Genomic DNA, 16,461 nt, shown 5'->3' with positions numbered 1-16,461 from the left:
GAATCCTCACTGAGCACCCACTGTGTGCCAGACCCCATGCTGCAGACACGCACTGAGCAGACAGGCAGAGCTCTTGGCCTCCAGGGCTCCCACTCCAGCGAGGAGGCCAACGAGCCACCAGACAATTACAGTAGGGAGTCGATAGTGAAGGGTGGGAGAACCCAGGGGGCCCTTGGCCCAGCCACAGAAAAGGCAACCCAGAACTGAGACGGAAAGGCTAAGGAGGAGAGAAGGGGGGTAGGGGCGTAGGGAAGGGTATCTGAGGCAGAGGGAACAGCATGGTAAAGGCCTGGAGGTGCAGATGACATGGTATAATCCAGAATCTGATACAAATTCAGGGGGTTGGGGCATGGCTCCAGGTGAGGTCGGAGAGGCCAGCAGAACGCAGGCCATGGAGGGCCTTGGTAGCCCCAGGGAGGACTTCGGCCTTACAATTGGGCGAGGGTAACTGGGAGCCATGGGAGGGTTTTGAGCAGGGAGTGACAAAGCCCAATTCATATAAGCCAGGCTGCTGACATCAGAGGCCTCCAGAAGCCCCTGCTCCACTGCCCCATCTCTGACCCGAGCTGCAATGAGGCCAACCTAGAACCCTGGCTGTCTTCTCTTTTTTCCAAACCATCTCTAGATTGGAAAAATGCCACCACATCCCTTGGGACTGTGGCCTGGTATCTTCCAGCACGGATGATCGGAAAGCTCTCCTCCATATCTAACCTAAATCTCTGCTGCTACAGTTTCATACCTCACTCCTCAGCCAGGGTGGGGTTAGCCCACCAATTCCAGGACCCCACTGCCCCGGCTAAACCTGTAAAAAGGCCCCACCCCACCAACTCCCTCATATTCCCACGGGTGAGGCCACTACATTCCACATCCCCTCCACCCCCAACTGAGTCCAGGCTCCACACTTTGCACAGGCTGGGGCCTCTGCCTGAGTAATGTTCTCTTTCGAGCCACATCTGTCCAGCATCCAGTCCTGCCTTTTGTTTGTCAGCCCTCGCTCTGAACCCCCAGTAGATCTGTGCAGCCCCCACAAGCCTGCCCCTCCTATTCATCCCCCACCCCACCACCCCACAGGAGAGCATTGGAAACAGAAAAGCCAGGCTTAGGCCCAAAGCCTGGCTGTCACAGTGCCACTCACAGGCTCTGGGCCTCAGTGATCACATATGTAAAATGGAAATTCAGGAAAGGTCCAAGGGGCCAGTGAGCTGAGAGCACACAACGCAAGAGACACTCAAAAAGAGCTGGTTGTCTCTGTGCCCTTGTTCTGACCAAGACCCCTGCCCTGGAGGTGAGCTGCTGAGACAGAGAAGCCAGTGAGTGACTTCCAGCCCTGATGGGGGAAGCTGGTTGTGTGTGCTGAGCACTCACTGTGTGGCAAGCCCCAGTGGCAGGGACTGTCACCTGCTCTAAATTCATGAACAGCAATGCTGTGTAGAGATGGGGAGGTTGAGCCAATCTGGTAATGGAGGCATCATTTATTGAGTGCTCATTAATCCAGCCTGGCTAAATGCCTTATGTAAATTATCTTATTAAATCCACACAACCCCCTTAGGCCTAGGAGCTATTGCAAATGTAATTCAACAGATGAAGAAACTAAAGCTCAGAGAGGTGACAAGGTTGGCCCAGGGACCCAGCTCGAAAGCTGCAGAGCCAGGTTTAGAGCCGGAGCCTGACAGAAGCCAATGCCAGCATTTCTCACTGTGCATGGTCAGGTGTCCCACACCCTAGGGTTTGCCCCAGCCCCACAGGGAGGTCCCCACAGCCCCCACCTGCTCTGCGATGCTGCGGCTTAGACCAGCTCAGAGAGTCTGTTGTTACATTTTCAGGAATTTAGTAGCTTGAGATCAGACACTGTAGGAATATTTACACCACAAAATCAGCGAGCGCTATGAATTAGGGCTTTTTTCCTGCTGATGGTTAAACATTTATGGAGAACCCCATCCCCACTACGTTCAGCACCTGCTCTGGGTGAACCTTCTCAAACTGCTTGACTGCCCCCACAAACCCCCAAAGCTGGGCAAGGGAATGAGGAGGGTGCAGGGAGGGAGATCACCCACGTCAGTGGTGGGGACGCAGACTCTGGAGCCAGCCCAGGGCTGGGGGCACATTCACAGCACATCTTCCTGGGACCAGAGGACAAAGACTGAAAGGTGGAGACTGCTCCCACCGTGTCACCTGGCCGTGTAGCCCAGAGTGCAAGCAGTGGGAGAACAAAGCTGATGATAAAAGGTAAGAATTTCCACCACGTGCTAGACTCCGAGGGTGGGCAAAGGTTTTCTGCAAAGAACCAGAGAGTAAATCTTGTTGGCTTTGCAGGCCATACGGTCTTGGTCACAATGACTCAGCTCTACAGTTTTAGAGCAAAGCAGCCACAGACTATTTGTAAATGAATGAGCACGGCTGTGCTGCAATGGCACGTTATTACAAGAGCAGCAGCTCCTGATGGCCGACTCTGGGTAGCCCACACTCTGTCTGCTACTTGTTCCACGGGCTTAAAATCTCATTCAGTTCTTTCCACACTCTAGGAGGCAAGTATTATTATTATTTCCATTTTGCAGATAAAGAAACCGAGGCTCAGAGAGGAGGTAAAATGACTCATCCAAGGTCACACAGGTAAGAAACCCCAGAGCTGGGATTTGAACCTGGGCAGGATGGACTCCACAGCCTGGCCCCTTCCCATGAGTGCCAGACCCCAGCTGAGGGGGAGGCAAAGGCCCCAGAATTGAAGTGGGTTCGTGAAGGGGGGGTTTGAGGGTGTAGCCCAGGAAAATCAAGCCTCATGCCCTGCAGGCTTCAGGGTGTGTGCAGAGGCCCAGGTTTCTGTGGTCCCCTTTGGACCCAAGTCAGCTTTCCTACCATTTCACCCAGCTGGAGATCTGGAGATGGGATGGCCTGACTGAGACCCCTGGAATCTCAGGCACCCTCTGTGGGCAGCTCCTGAGCAGCCCCATTGAAGGCTGGTCACCTTTGACCAAAGGTTATATTCCTGTTTAATCATTGACCCAAGACAGGGGTACTGTGACCCAGAACAAAGGCTGGGCACCTCCACCTGCAGCCCCCCTCCTCCCACCTCCCGTGCTATGGCTGGCATTAACTCTTTAGCTGCCGGACTGTGGGCAGGTGACTCAGGGCAGCCCTGGGCAGCTGGCACTCCTCAGGGCATGAGAGACTAGCCAGAGGCCTGGCTGGTCCCTGGGAGAGGAGAGAGGCACAGAAGTCATGCAGGTCCCAAACCTTTAGTGGCAGACACGACTGCCTCTTCTCGAGTGTCCCTCGCTGCCTCTCTCTGGCCTGGCAATCTGGGCAGCACTCGCTGGCAGTGCCACTGGGACGCAGCCTGTGGGCACAGGGAAGACAGGCAGCTGGAGGGGCTTCTCACACAGCCAGCTGCTCCCTAGACCCTGGGGACTGTCCTGGGCCTCTTCTCCAAGGTGTGGCTGGGGGGAGCCGGAGCCCACTCCACTAAATCTGTCCTCTCACTGCTGGCCAAAGCCACCGCCCGCCGGAGGGAACCTGCAATTTCACCTCATTTGGAGGTGAGGCTTCTAAATTTAACGGCTGGGCTCCCGGGGCTGGGCAGCTTTTATGCCTGAGCCCCTCACTTAGGGCTCTTTCATATCCGCTCAAACACCAGCCAGGGCTCAGTTTGCTTACAGGAGTTTCCAAAATAGCCCCTCTGGTTTAGCATGAAAGGAAATGGCAAAATAGCCCGGGGTGAGGAATGTGGGTTTGGACCCGAGGCCTGGGCGCCCCGAGGAGGCAGCTCTGGAAACTAGACTGTCTTCTCCAGATGGGGTCTACCATCTGCGCCCCCATGGCCTCCTGCCCAGGGCAGGCCTGGCAGGAGTTCGTGTCCGGCTGCCACTCACACCCGCAGGTGCGTTGAGGACCCCGCCACATGAGTGACCACGTGAGGGCACAGGGGGGCCCTCGTACTGGACTTCACAGCACGCCTGCGCCCACTGCTCAGGCGGAGACATTTGTGTGGCCATCAGGACTATGACTTTGAAGAGTAATGGCATGTGAAAATGTTCAAAATAAGATGTTCAGTAAAAAAGAGCGAGATACCAACTCTGTGCAGCGTAGTCTCAGTTTTCATTGTGAAGCAATGCCCTACCGATGTTCTACAACGGACGTGTGTCCCTCAGAATTAGAAAAAAATGTGAATTTGAAGAAAACAGAGCCGCCCTTGCTCACACAGTAATTAGGCCGTGAGGAGGACTCTGTGGTCCTTTTGTCTGGAGACCATTGCTTTTCACAACGAACCTGGGATCCGAGGAGAAGCTTTCCTCTTCCAAAAACAATTTTTAAGGTTCATAAATGTCGTCCTCACTCCCAGTGAACTCTCCCGGGTTTTACAAGGTATAGATGCCCCTGATTTCCGTGAAAGGGACTCACTCCCATCGCCTTGGCCCAGGTCACCTGGAAGAGACAGCTACTCTTCGGGGCAGGAGTGTCCTGAGCTGTCATGGGGGTGGGAGTGTGTGCAGGTGGGGGGCAGGATGCGGAGACAGAGCCTGGATGGGAGGTAACACAGGTGGGGGCCAAAGCTGGGCCTCTGAGACACACAGGAGGGCAGCTGAATCTCCTCCCAAACGCCCCCCCGGCCTGCTGTAGGACCAGGGGTAACAGCAGGGCTGACAGGAGGGACTGGGCTGAAGCGAGGGTGACTGAGGAGGGGCAGGACCAAGAGACCCCAAGGGAGGACAGGGTGAGGCCACACACTGGTCGCTGTTGCAGGCCAGGCGCCTCTGTTGGGTGTCAAACATTGAAACCCAAATCCTCCAGAATGTCAGAGACACAGAGCACCCCTCCCCGCAGCGGGACACCAGAGCAGGGTCTCTACCCGTCAGCCAGAGAGCCTTCAGGCCCCTCTCCCCGAGGTCCCGGGGGCCCGTGCACAGGGCCCATGTAAATGTTGGGATTACTTTTAGGCTCAGAACCCCAAAGCATGAACCTTTAGGTCAAAAAGAATGTTTTATTATATAATATTGGATATATCATTATTTACATATATTAGCTTGTATTTCATTATATAGTATGTTCATCTTTATACCAATTCAGTCATAATATATACTATTTAATACTTTTTAAGAGTTCCATGAAAGCCAAGGTACCCAGGGGCCCATGGACGTCATCTTGGGTCCTTTCCTTGGCCCTCTCCTAGCCCTCCTTCCAATCTGTCTGCCTCCAAACAGTCCTCCCCTCCGGCCCGCCACTGCCTTCTCCAGCTCCTGCCCACCCAAGTCTTCCTCTGCAGATCAAATTAGCCTTTTTCCCTGCTTCTCTCAGTTTACCTCCCACTATCCCTACTCTCAACTCCACTGAGACGAGCCCGAGTCAGGCCAAACCTCGCACTTGACCTGACTTAGCTCATCTGACCCTCACCAAGATGTGGTGCTGTGGCTTCTACTTTGCCTGGTTCAGGCCCTTAGGACTGAGGAGCTCAAGTCCAGGCAGCTAAGCTGTTGGCCCAGCCTCTCAACTGCAGGCCTACAGGTCTCAGCTGACAGGTCAGTAAAATGGGCCAGACCCCTTAGACAGCAGTCATGCTGGTAATGTCATGATAGTGTAACCCCCACCCCCAATCTGGAGTATTGGGGGGCCTCCCCTCCTTAAGGAGTCAGGCTTAAGCTCTCACATCTGCCTGCCCCCTTCACTCTGACCCCTACTCAGTGGGGGGTGGGCCTCATTTGTCCACTTGCATCTCCCTGATTCCTAGTGAGATCCACGTGGCCACTCTTTAGAGTCTCCTCTCCTGGGATTTGCCAATTTACATATTCCTTTGTCCAGTCATCTAGATTTTTCTTACTGATTGTAAGGAGCTGCCTATAAATCCAGGATGGCGATCCTCTCAGTTTCTCCCAGCCCCCAGTCACTTTTTCACTCATTCTTACTGAGGGGTGTGTGTGCGTGTGTGTGTGGCAGAAGCTTCCGATATTGGTGTGCCCCAGTGTGTCAGCATTTCCCTTCTATGTCTTCGAGCGTGGAGCCTGCTTTCTCTGCCTCTCTGATGACATTTCTAATCTGTGGCACTGAAGCCTCGCTCCCTAGGTGAGGATTCTGCCTTCCCGGCCAGGCTGCAAAGTCCTTCGGAACAGCCCCTCCTCCCTAGAGCTCAGTCCAGAGGTTTCCCTGTCTGCCCTGCTTCTCAGAAACACCCCGCGTCTGCCCCCCGCCCCAGCCCCACCAGAAAGCAGAGTGAGCTTTGAAAATGTCCATCAGCTTTCTCTCACCCCACCCTAGGCGCAGGGCTTCTGGGCGGCTTAGAATTAAACATCTCACCCCCGCACCACACCCAGACCGCCCTGAAGGAGACGCCGCCTCCAGAGAGGCCCCCAGAGACAGCCAGAGCTCCCTACCCACTGCCCAGGAAGGCAGGCACACCCCATTGTGCCCCCTTCCACCTCTCAAAAATTAGTCACCACTGGGGCTTGTCACAGTAAGAGCAGGTGCATGGCAGAGATGGGTAGGAGTTTAAGTGATCACCCCATTTCCACCCACCTCTCCCAGCCTGTGAGGCCGGCAGGAAGAGCTGTCAGCACCCCACCCCATCCCCCACCCTTTTTGTAGCTGAAGCTCTGTGGCTGAGACAGGGGAAGTGGTTCCACTCTCACACAGCCAGGTACGGGGGCGCAGAAGGGATATCTTGGCATTCAGGCATATTTTGAGCACTTTCATGGTGGCAGGTGAGGGTGGGGGTGAACAGGGACCACACTGGAGGAGCCCATAAGTGGGTGAGGGGCTAGGGCCGTAAGTGGGGAGCCCAGTGGGTATTAGGAGCTGCTCTATCCGACCACACCGCACCGATTGGTGGCCCAGCCTACACCCTGTATCTCAGGAGGACCCATAGCCCTGAGTCAACCTCCTGGAATGCCCCGGGCTCCCCCAATATCAGGCTCCGGGGCGCCTGCACAGACATGTGATCCGTGGAGAGGGGGCTGTTTGCTAATAGAGGCTGCTAGCACGGGAAATGGTCAAGGGTTCAACAAGAGATGAGCCATCTGGTCGTCCTGAGGTAAACAATTTACAAGAGATAAATCAAGCCAGCCTGCTGTTCTGGTGTTTTTTTTTGACAGTGGGATGTGCGGTTTCCCTTTCCTCTGGGTGCTGGGTGGAGAGAGACTGTCCCAGGCACCCTGGCCCCAGCTCAAGAGACTCCCTGGGGTAGGGAGGCTGGAAAAGTCAGATATTTTTCACACCTCTTTATGCCAGATTGTTAACCCACATTGTAAGGAGAGTAGATTTTCTCCCAAAGGAACAGACTTGTTTTCAAGAATCCAAAACCTTGAATTTCTAGAATCTTCAGCCTTAAGTCCATTTCCTGTTGGAAGAAGACCCCCTACTGGTCTCCCCAGGTATTGCAGCCATGCTCTACCAGCCTCTGCAAATGCCCTTGAAAGCAAGAGGGGCTCCAGGCTTGCCCTTGGGAGTGAGTGAAGCCAATGGATTCCCAAGCTCGTGGGACATCTACGTGGCTTAACCGCCTGAAATAAACAGCTTGTGCTGAATTGTCATTCTGGAGTTTCCAAAAGTGTTGCAAAACATCCTAGGCTGACTCGGAATTTGTGTACTACAAGATGTTTATCAATTAATTCCCTCTTTGTCAAACATTCTTGCATGGGTCTATTGGGAGAGGATTTTGGTGGGAATGAACCTCCAGTTTTGGAATGAAAGCCTCCAATTTTGCAATGAAAAAATTGTAATGAAAGAGGGTTCGCTTTATAGAGGCTCATATTACAGAAAACATGGCAGGAACAGGTAGTTGCCACAGGGACAAGGCCGAGGATTGTACTAAGTTCAATTTTTAAAAAGTGACTTCTGGGGACTAGGGTTTGGGGACTCTGCAGTAACCTGTGAGACACACATCTACAGAGTCACAGAGAGGTGATGAGTATAAGTCTTGGGGGTCAAAAAACCCAAGTCCAAGTCTAGCCTTTACCTCTAACTATTTGACTAGGAGAAGTCACTTGTCCTCTGAGCCTGTTTCCTTATTTATTAGATGGAAGCCATTGAAATACCCTTATTTTACAGTTGGGAGGACATGCGTTTTTCTCATTAAAAGGAAAACCCAAATAATAATTGACAGGTTTTGCTACTGCTTTGCGCTGCTAAGGTTAGGAATATGAGGGAGTATATTGGTTTTCTATGGCTGCTGTAACTAAGACCATACACGGGGTGGCTTAAAGCAACGAAGTGTATAGTCTCACAGTTATGGAGGCCAGAGGGCCATGCTCCCTCTAACGGCTCGAGGAGAGTGTCATTCCTCGCCTCTGCCAGCTTCTGGTTGTGGCCATCACTCCTTGGCTTGTGTCTGCGTCACTCCAACCTCTGCCTGTTGTTACTTGCCATTCTCCCTACATGCCTCTGTCTTCACAATGCATTTCCCTCTTGTTATAAGGACACCAGTCATATTTGGTTAAGGCTCACCCTAATGACCTCCCCTTAACCTAGTTACATCTGCAAAGACCCAATTTGCAAATAAGATTCCCATTCACAGGTACAAGGGTGTAGGACTTCAACATATGTTTTAGGGGATGCAAGTCAACCCATAATAAGTAGAAAACATTTTCTTTAGTCCAGCAGTTTAATGAGGTTTGGGATGTGCCGAGGGGGCCCTGAGCATTGGTGGGTGGGGAAAGAGGCACTGGACTGATCCAAATAAGAAAACACAGAAATGTGCGTGTGATGACTGACAGTTGGAGAAGGGGAAGGCTTTGGGGGAGGTGAAGCGACAGCACATGAGATTCTCCGGGCAAAGGGTGGGGATTCTAGAATTTATTGCCAAGTATGCTCCCCCTGGTTCCCATGACCCCAAATTCTGTGGACTTTCTTCCTGATGGCAGCCCGTTTTCCTTTTGAGGATTTAGCTCTTGCCTGCTGCTGTTGGTCTGATGGGACTGGCCCAGAGCCCCATGGTCCCCTCACCGAGGAGAGGCACAAGACCCAGCCCAGGCTAAGTAGACACAGCCTCTCTGGAAAAGGAAACTGGAACAGAAGGACAGGAAAGAGACCATGCTGGATTTTCATCCTGGCCACGGTGGGACCCTGATTGGAATGTCTGCTGTGAATCCATCTTATATACCTGAGCTCCTGGTTCAGGCCCATTTCTAGGCCTGGTTCTCTGGATCCATGAGGGGGCCCCTCCCTTTGGGCCAGGGCATCACAGCCTGGGCTGGACGCCTCCCCCACTGGGGCCTGGGCCACTGCCAAGGGGAGCCTTCCTGCACACATGCAGCTTGGATTCTGTGCCCCTCAGGCGTTATTGGTTTTCCTGCTTAATGAGGTGAGGTTCACCCAGCCCAGTGGTGATCCCTGTAAAACCCTAGAGTTTCGATGACCCAATGTGGTGAGTTTACAGGGAAACACTCCCTAAGGGCTGGGTTGGCTGGAAACAGATGCTTTGCCCCTTCCAAAGACAGTAATGAGGTCTGAGGGTTCTAATGGAGGCAGGGGTGCTGTGAGTGCCAAGAGCCCTGGGTTGAGTGGCAGAAGATTCGGGCTGCAGCCCCAGCCGGCTAACTAGGCATTCACCTCTCTCATGGTTAAAACAGGGATAAAATGTATCTCACAGGATCACTGTTGGGCTACAACCAATGTAGAATCGGCCTGAAAACCATGATGCCCTAAGCAAACGAAGAAAGTACCAACCTAACTGTAATTATCATCACTATCATTAGAACCAAAGACCTTCTGTGGCAGGCAGAATATTAAACCCCCAGTGACTTTGACCTTGAATAATCCTCTACTGTTTGAGTGTGGGTGGCAGTTGTGAATATAATGAGATATGACTCCCTGATTATGCTCCTCCAGGCAAAAGAGGTTTAAAGCACGAGAGGGATTTGGTGTGAGGGAGATTCTTTCTTTCTGGCTTTGAAAATGGGAGGCCATATGGTAAGGGAAGCTGGAGGCCCCTAGAAGCTGACCGTGAACCCGGCTGACAGCTAGCAAGGACGCGGGATCTCAGTCCTACAGCCACATAGAACTGAATGACGTCAATAACAATGATCTTGGACATGGATTTGTCTCAGATCATCGTGACAAGAACTCAGCCTGACCGATACCTTGAATTTCAGCCTTGTGACACCTTGAGCAGAGACCCCAGCCTCATGATGCCAGCACTCTGCCCTGCAGAACTGGCAGCTCTTCAGTGGGGGCCGTGTGAAGCTGCTAGGTTTGCTGCAGTTTGTTACACTGCAACAAAAAAAATGATACCCACTCTGTAAAGGAAGTCTTACCATGGAAGGTTCCTAGATGACCTGCCCTCCCAATATAGCCGAGTGGTTAGAGACAAGGTTCCTATCCAGACTATACTGCTCAGTGTTTGTGTAATGTTGGGCGCACTACCTCCCTCACCTCTCAGAGCCTCAGTTTCCTCATCTGTAAAATGGGAATGGAAATTAAACGTGTGTAAAGCACTGGAGCAGAGCACATCATAAAAACCTGTAATAAATGCTTGAGAAACATGAGCAATGTACATGTTAATGATTAGAATCAGCTGACAACTCACAATGGTGCACCTGTGTTCTTCATAGCCCTGCCCCCCACACCAAGAACATGGGAATGAGCCCTGCCCTGAGAGTTACAGGCCAGTTGGGGAATCAGGACCCTGAAAAGAAAGCCCCAGCTTTGAATGCAGTAGGTGGCATGTGCATAACATTCTCAGTGGGCACAGCAGGGCAAAGACCAGGCTGCAGAGCTCACAGCTCCCCCTTGGAGTCTGGCTCAGGCCTGGGTGTAAGTTTCTTCCTCAAGATCCCTCTGCGCTGACTTACATGAGGAGGAAATTTTTTTTAAGGATTCTGCTGCTGAGCCCCTGTCTCAAGCCTGAGATCAAGGCCTTGCCCTTGGGAGCATGTGGAGAAATTGGGAGCCTTAGACACTGCTGGTGGGAATGTAAAATGGTGCAGCTGCTTTGGGAGATGGTTTGGTAGTTCCTCAAATGAGTAACCATAAAGTTACAGTACAGCCCAGCAATTCCACTCCTCGGTAGACACCTAAGGGAAATGAATATATGTGCAATAAAACCTGTACGCCAGTGTTCTTGGCAACATTATTCATAATAGCCAAGAAGTAAAAAATACCCAAATATCATCATCTGATGAATGGATAAACAAAATATGCTCTATCCATACAACGTGATATTACTCGGCCATGTAAAGGAATGAAGTATGGATATGTTACAACATGGATGACTCTTAAAAACACTGCTGAGTGAAAGAGGCCAAATGTAAAAGGATATTATATTATATGACCCCATTTGTATGAAAGTCAGAGCAGGCAAATCCGCAGAGACAGGAAGTAGATTAATGGTTGCCAGGGGCTGGGAGCAGGGAGAATGTGAGTGATTGCCAATGCGTATGGCGTTTCTTTTGAGGGAGATGAAAATTTTTCTGTAATTAGATGGTGGTGATGGTTGCTCAGTTTTGTAAATATGCTAAAAGCCATTGGATTGTAGTCTTTAAAAGAGTAAATTTTATGGTATGTGAGTTATATCTCAATGTTTAAAAATCGGTTTTTTAAAAGTTCTGAATGTTACTAGCTGCATGATCTTGACTTGGCCTGAGCCCCCAATTCCCCACCTGTAGACCATAACCGCAGTGCTACCACGTGGGGCTGCTGGGATCACATAAGAAAATACAAGAAAGCCATGCTCAATAAATGGAAGTTTTAGAATCCTAATGGAGTTAGGGTTAGTCACTGGAAGAGTAGAAAGTTGGGGTGGCCTCTCAAGGGTCTGTCCCTCCAGCAGCTCTGCTCCCTAATGCACATGCTGCTGGGCTGACTGTCCTCACGTGGCCACCCTCTCTGTCCTGGTCGCTCTGCCCCCTCTGGCTGGAATGCGCAGCATGACCTCCCTGGCAGGTCTGAACTCGCCCCTGCCTTCAAGCACCCCTACAGCTCCTCCTCTGGACAGCTTTCCTGTTCCCAGCAGAGCCCTAGGGCACACAGCCGGCCCTCTCCGAGGCCCTGAAGGAAGAGCTGATGGAAGCCTGAGTCACCCGAGTGCTCTCATCTCTCATCCCTGGAGCCAGGCTCTCTCTAAGCAACGTGATGAGAGGGGTCATGACTTCCGCTAGTGTGTCCCAGATTTCACTCATTTATCACTTCCACAATTTTCCCCGTAATCTGAGTACCAGCTGTATCCTAAGTTACTTAATTCTTATCTTTAAATCAACTCACTTTTCAAAAAAATAACTGTATTTTAAAAGGACACTTCAATCTTGATGGTAAATGAAGAGCAGGGGTCATTTGCCATCAGTAATAACATAAACGGGAACGACAGAACAGTCACGCTGAGCACAGGACCACAGTCAAGTGCAGGGGACACCGTTGCCTGGGAAGCCTCTGCCATTCAAGGGGGGAGATGAGTGGGTCTCGGGGAGGCATTGAAGACATTGACGACAAACAGACGTTTTCATTGGCGTAATCAGGACTGAAAGATCATTGAAAGGGGACTTACATGATCTCTGAGTCACTGTTACCTAATGCCCGCACCTCCTAAATCACCTCTCCTTGTCTCCAGCAGGTTGTGACTTAAATATCACTTCCTCGTGAGGTGTTTTCTGGCCCCTCGTCTCTGTGGGTCCACCCCTGCCCTCCAGTCCCCAATCCCCCCTTCCCGCTTTATTTTTTTCTTTAGTATTAATTATCATCTGATAGCCTATACACTACATTTTCCTATTGTCTGTCACCCCGGCTAGAATGCAAACTCTCAGAAGGGGTTTATGGCCAAGGCAAACACTTTCAGAAAGTGCCTGGCCTAGAAAGTATTCTGTAAATATCTCCTGAATGGATGGATGGATGGATGGATGGATGGATGGATGGATGGATAGATAGATGAATCTTGTCTCTTCAGCAACTTTGCACTATCTTACACTAGCTTTGTCCCAAATCTTAGGAGGTGGCCCAGTAAACAATTGCTGAGTGAGAGATCGAATGAAGGAATCAATCAATGAATTTTTGCCTGGACAGTCACACTCTCAATTTTTGAGACAACCCAGACCTCATGTGTGTATGTTTTCAAAGTCCCCAGTTCTAAATTCTTTGTGCAGATCATCTCCAGGACAAAAAAGAACAGAGCCTTTGCCAAGAAGAGAGGTTGCATTCCCAGGCCTCCGGTTTAGATTAAATAGTGATGGCTTACCAGAAAAAGACAGTTGAGGACCCCAAGAAGTTGTGGGGAGCTGGAGGAGTGGGAAGAGTGTTCCCCAGGGACCAACTCCTCGCTGCCCTCCTGCCCAGTGCCCCTGGCACACTGCCGAGTGGGGGAAGCCAGCCAGACACACAGGCACGCTGCACTTACTAAGTGATCCTAAGTACATCAAGATGGGCGCATTGACGCCAGCCACTCGGAGGGGATCTGGAATGAATTGGGGGGTTGTTAAGATCGCCGACTTAAGCCTCTTCTCACAGGAAAAATATTTATTTCACCGAGCTCTGCTTTTTGGAAAGCTGCGCCTGTTACAGACTGCATCGATCTAGCAGAGTTTTGGCTACTGCTGGTTTTTGTCTCCTCTCCTGTCTCAGGCCGCGTGGGCTGAGTGTGTGCATGTGTATGCGTGTGTGTGTGTGTGTGTGTGTGTGTGTGTGTCCATGATTATTAAGCAATCAGCCAGGAGACACAGCCAGGACACTCTGCTCTACTTTAACAAGTAAAAAAAGGACACCAGCTGAGTTCATGACATGGGACAGATTCAAGACCTGGGTATTTTTTCTGCAAGGATGCCTGCTTGCAAGAGGCAATTACTTCTTTCCTTCCCTTTTAATCTAATAGGCTCCTTTTTTTTTCCTGGTTTGGGGCAAAAATACAGACAAGTATAAGGAAGAAAGTGAAACTCCTCTTTCAAGGAGCCATGACTAGTCATTAGTGCAGTTCTTTTCATTTCTTTTCTACTCTTTGGAGCCTCAGGGTTTGAATTCTAGCCTTGCTGCTTGCGGGCTGTGTGATCCTGACAGTCACATCACCTCTTGGAACCTTTATTTCCTCATCTGTGAAATGGAGTAAGAACTGTACCTACAAGAGAAAGTACATACAGAGCTTAGCCGTTTCCAGCACACAGTAAGTGCTCAATAAGTGGTACCTGTTTTCATAGGATAAATATATATAATTTTTATACTTTATCTCTTTTCACTATTCTCATGAGCATTTTTAATACCTGCAAAATATTCTATTGCAGGGCTACACCAACATTATTTTTTAACTGTTCCCTATGGATGGAAACAGAGGTTGCCTCCACAGTATTACAAAAATTGCTGTGACAAACTTCTCTAGACTCAAATCTTGATCTGCATTCGAGGCTCTGTCTTTAGGGTGAATAGGATGAGTTCTCAGAAGTGGGATTATTGGGTCAAATGGTATGAGCACTTCCAAGAACCTCAATGTATCCTCTTTAGCCCTGGAAGTTGCTTTCCAGAAAGATTACCCCTGGACGTGGCTGAGAGACTCCATCTCACCGCATCCCAGCTGCAGTGAGGGTTATTGCCTGTCAGTTGTTGCTTATCTGACAGGCAAAATGTCATCTCAACTCTTTCATTTGCATTTAAAAAGTGTTACTCACTGTTTTTCTAATATTGATTTTACTAGCTACAACATGTTGAATGCGTACACTATGCCAAGCACGGGCTTAGGGCCCTTGGTAAACTGTCTTAATCACACTCTGGGTGAGCAGCGAAAGCAGGTCGCAAACCGACGCTGGCACCCCTATGCTCAGAGCACCCTCACTCACAGCAGCCAAAAGGTGGGCGCAACTCCAGAGCCCACCAACAAATGAACGTGAGCAAAGGGAGGCAAATGCATACATGGAACAGCATGCACCTGGGAAAGGAAATGACTTCGACACAGGCTATAGCACGGAGGGACCTTGAGGACCTGCTGAGTGAAGTAACCCAGTCACGGAAGGACAGACATTGTGTGATCCCACTTACATGAGGTTTCTAATAATTCACAGGGACAGAAAGTCGAACCCTGGTCACCGTGCTCTGAGGGAAGGGGCCGTGGGGCGCTGCTGTGCAATGGGCACAGCGTTTCAGTGGGCAAAGGAAAAATGCTGACGATGGGTGGTGCTGATGGCTGCCCAGCAGGGTGAAGGTACATAGTGCCGCAGAACTGCACGCTTTCAAATGGTTAAACTGGTAAACTTAACGCTATGTCTGTTTTACCATAATAATAAAAATCTTAATCTTCATGACATCCTACAAAGTACATGTTGTTACTACCCTTCCCCCTTCTTTAAGAGATTATGAACCTGCCCTGGCCGGTGTGGCTCAGTGGTTGGGCGTCATTCCATGCACCAAGAGGTCTCGGGTGTGATTCCTGGTCAGGGCACATGACCGGATTGTGGGCTCGATCCCCAGGAGGCGATGGGGTACAGGAGGCAGCCGATCAAGGTTTCTCCCTCATCGGTGTTTCTCTCTCCCCCTCTCCCTTTCTCTCTCTAAAAAACAATAAAAACGTACTTTAAAAGTAAAATAAATAAATGAAAGATGATGAAACTATTGTTCAAAGAGGTTCAACACATTCCCAGAGTCACACAACTTAAAAGTAGTAGGGACAGGCTTAGGTGCCAGGCCGTATCCTTGAGGCTACAATATCCTACAAGAATTCTGTGGACACAGGAGTCAGAGGGAAAATTCAACCAAACTCAAGGTAGCACGTGGAGTTAGCAAGACACAGTGCCAGACTCCCGAGCTGCTGGCCCAGGAGGTTCAGAGTTCAGTTCTAAATTTATTCTCCAAGCAACTTGTGGGTTCTAAATATGGCCAAACAAGTTCTTCCAGCCTAATCAATGACGTGGGTGCATTGTTTTGAAGATCAAACCCTTTTCCTGGTATGAAAGTAATAAAATAATGCAGTTTGTTTGGAGAAGCAGCCTGTGAGCAGCCATCTGGAATGAGCCTGGGCTCACTGATGGTGGACACATGTGGTTGTTGACTGATTTCTCGAGGAGGGGATTAAAACCATTTCCTAAACCTGAGTCTGAATTTCTCCTCCTGAATGAACCTGAAACAGACCCTCAGGAAATAATTAGGCAAAAAAGTCTAACCTGAACCAAACATAAAATTTTCCTAAAATTACTAATTAAGAACAAAATAGGACTGTGCAGATAGTCTCCAGGCAAGGGAGGAATGGCAGGGTTTTTGGGGACTCATGGGCTGAGTCCCCACTTCTCTGGGAAGGTGTTGGGGTGGCTGACTGGTCCATTACCCCTTCTCAGGAATGCTGCCTCGATTGAGGCGGAGCTGGCATGTGACCCTTGTGGTCTCGCCACCTGGGACTGAACAAGCCCTGGACCCTGGACCCAAGAGAGGCCCCTACTCACTGGCCAGGAACATACAACTTCTGGTGCTTGGTCCAAAAGGATGAGCCTAGGCCTCAGATTTCCTCCCTCGGGGTGCAAATCAAGACACACAGGACAATCCAACTGGTGCAGGTGCTTGAGCTGAAGGGTCATGGATATTTGG

At 50.4% G+C, this 16,461-nt stretch overlaps 1 protein-coding gene across 3 annotated transcripts in view; it reads right to left on the bottom strand.

The window, feature by feature from the left end:
• Nucleotides 1-16,461, bottom strand: part of RIPOR3 (RIPOR family member 3) — a 59,039-nt gene that overhangs the window by 24,831 nt on the left and 17,747 nt on the right. Inside the window, exon 2 of one of the 3 annotated variants that reach the window (XM_081148530.1) lies at nt 3,232-3,334. The exons of the other annotated variants lie outside the window; for them this stretch is intronic. The gene's annotated coding sequence lies outside the window, so the exon portion shown is untranslated. The remainder of the gene's footprint in view (nt 1-3,231; nt 3,335-16,461) is intronic. 3 annotated transcript variants of the gene reach the window in all.

The sequence above is a fragment of the Miniopterus schreibersii genome, assembly GCF_964146895.1.
Source record: "Miniopterus schreibersii genome assembly, chromosome: 10".
NCBI lineage: Eukaryota > Metazoa > Chordata > Mammalia > Chiroptera > Miniopteridae > Miniopterus > Miniopterus schreibersii.
The sequence above is the reverse complement of the archived record's forward strand: the minus strand, read 5'-3'. Positions and strand labels throughout refer to the sequence as shown.